Source organism: Palaemon carinicauda, chromosome 3, assembly GCF_036898095.1.
Source record: "Palaemon carinicauda isolate YSFRI2023 chromosome 3, ASM3689809v2, whole genome shotgun sequence".
Lineage (NCBI taxonomy): Eukaryota > Metazoa > Arthropoda > Malacostraca > Decapoda > Palaemonidae > Palaemon > Palaemon carinicauda.
In genome coordinates, this window is record NC_090727.1 from 20530592 (window position 1) to 20533940 (window position 3349).

Below are 3349 nucleotides of genomic sequence, written 5' to 3' on the forward strand. Positions count from 1 at the left end.
GGTATAGGATTTACCTCTAATAATACGAAACTTTGTAGTTTGAGATTAGAGAGAGAGAGAGAGAGAGAGAGAGAGAGAGAGAGAGAGAGAGAGAGTAGAAGGGAAGCAGGGGTAATGTTCCTATTTATCTTTTCGTTCTACCTCATATATTTATCAAAAGACGGGGAAGGTAAATTATATTTTCTGCTGCCTTTATTTTTTTACGTTACTCTTACACTGAAACATTAAGAATGGAAAGGAAATGGTTATAACCTCTGTTGTTGTTGTTGTTGTTGTTGTCATTATTTCGACGAGGAAGATGATTAAGTACTTCAATGATTACGTTAATTCATCGGAATATTACAATTGCAACAAATATTTTTAAATAGTTATTATGACTATATTTCGTTTCCTATTCTAGGTATGTAAAATACATTTTAGAATAATTTTAACAATTTGAAGAATAATAATAATAATAATTATAATAATAATAATAATAATAAGAAGAAGAAGAAGAAGAAGAAGAAGAAGAAATGGGAAATCTTTCTAGTTCGACCGTTTCTCCCTCGTGTTCTTTTTATTTGCTATAATTCACTCGATCCATACAATCGAGAATCGAATTTAATTGCAATTAATTACCGAAGTATAGATAAATTGTGGGTGAGGATGATGAAAAAATATGGCTTCATGAAAACCTTTTTACAGAAAGAGAATAAGACGATGCCATTGTGAGAGTAATCGTGTGACGGATACCTAGCGAATGCTTAAGAGAAAAACTGTTTTTGGAAATTCCCTTCGTCCAAAGACTTCCTTCCTCCCCATTTGCTAACAACCACATGGCAGTTTGGGCAATTTGTGGAACATTGTCGTTTCCGAGTGATTGCCGATTGCAGCTTAGCGTGATAGGAAATTATATATATATTTACACACACACACATATATATATATATATATATATGTCTATACATGAATATATTTTGCATATATATATATAAATATATATATATATATATATATATATTGTATATATATATGGTAAAATATATATGTATATATATATGTATATGTATATGTATATATATATATATATATATATATGTATATATATATGTATATATATATACATGTGTGTGTGTGTGTGTGTGTGTGTGTAGCCTACACTTACTCTTTATAATACAATGGATATTCCAATAAATTTTTAAATAAAATAATTTGTACCATAGAATCTGAGAATACTATATAAAAGAGAGTTACTATTTGTAATAGCAGATTCTCCAAACATTTGTTTGATATGGTCGAAGATTAATTTGACCTTAATGCCATTTCATTGTTGTGTTCGCAAAATGGCCTTTGATGACAAAATTCGTTTTGTTAAATTATACCTGACAATGTACCCCGGTGGCAATGTTGTCCCAAGCTGTGCTAAATTTGACTTCCGAAAATCATGTTGAGAAAAAGTCGATTGTACGAAAGTATTTCACTGTGAATTACATAAGCGGGCAATTATATATATCTTAATTTTATGGTAAAATACGTGTCTTATGGTTATACTTGTTTTTGTGATGCTTCTTAATATACGTAAATAATCTGAAAAAAAAATATATTTCTTGTATTTGCATCGTCTTGATATAAGTCCTTCAAGTAACTTAATCTTTTTAGAGACTTAAAATAACTAGACAAAAAAACATATTCTCTGTAGCTAAAATTCTGATAATCTTTAGGTATTTTTTAATATCAAGAGATTGTGATGTGAGGTTGTTGCTTGAAGATGTCTCGATGCATTTCTGATGAACTTAGCAAAGTTACGAGTAGATCTTTTTTTATTTGGGAATTAGGAAAAAAGAAATATCTTTTAAGCAACGTATTTGTCCTAAGGGTCTAATGCATCTTCCCAGTGGTCATTAATGTGGATCATACCACATCTGTAAACACATTGCACATTCTATTTTTTTCTTGGTTAAGTATTTCAGACTTAATTAAGCCAAGATTTTGAAATCAATATTTAACATTGTGATTGGGCTAATATTCCAAGTCTTCTTCATTTCATGTTGAAGCAATTATACTCTACTAGTGTATGTAACCTGTCAAAATTGACGGATAAACATTTAGGTAGATATGCACACATGCACACGCTCTCACACAGAGATTCAACCCTTCCCACCCCCTTTCCCCTACCACCCCCTTCTCCCTACCCTAGGGAGGGTGAATTACGTGTGTGTGGCAATGCCAATGTGCATTACCGGAAAGATATATATATATATATATATATATATATATATATAGAGAGAGAGAGAGAGAGAGAGAGAGAGAGGAGAGAGAGAGAGAGAGTTGTTTTTTATATATAGGGAATATTCTTTTTTCATCCCTTTTTTTTCAATATATAACAACACATTTATGATATCAAAATTTTATAAATGTTTACAGGAAAATCTCAATCTTGGTCGTTTCAACACAACATATCTTTCTGACAACTCTTTTCATGGTAACCTTGAGGAAGTACAGTTTTTGTATACCCAACAAAGCCTAAATTTATTAGTCAAGGTTATTGGTATTGGTACACCACGTTCCAGGGAAGGGGACTTTGCAGCTCTCCCACAAAATCACTGTTCATAGAAGTTCATATGTGTGCTGTAGTGTACATGGAAAACAGATGTTATACTATATAGATACTTACTCTACGGGCCCACTCCCCCGATCCCCAAGATCCCCTCACACTTGCGAGACCTGACCTTTGTTTCCCGGGAATGTCCCAAGTGTAAGCTAGGCATATATATATATATATATATATATATATATATATATATATATATATATATATATATATATATATATGTAGATATATGTGTATGTATATATATGTGTATATAGATATATGTGTATGTATATATATATGTATATGTATATATATGTGTATGTATATATATATATATGATATATATATATATATATATATATATATATATATATATATATATATTTCCACTCGTTGGAGGAATGAAAATTATTAGATGGCAGAGAAAAAAGTCAAATTTTTTATCACAATTACTTGTTACGGTAAACAAATCAACGTTTCTTGAGAAGAATGTTTCGTGATGCACTAGGGTCACCTTTGAATGAAACGTTTGCCATTTTAACGCTTTTCATTATACACTGATTACTTTTTACTTTGAGACGCATGCCAATGGGCTTACGTACATATATGGTTTTAACGCACAGGGCCTTTGACAGATGGTAACTGGAATCTATAACAGACTTTGGTTAACACTATCCTATCCAATATCAGACACGAAGACCCTCCCCGAAGGCTCCTCTATTAATTGCATCTTATATTGCCCACTCGGTGAACCAGACACTTTTATGAGAGGAACCT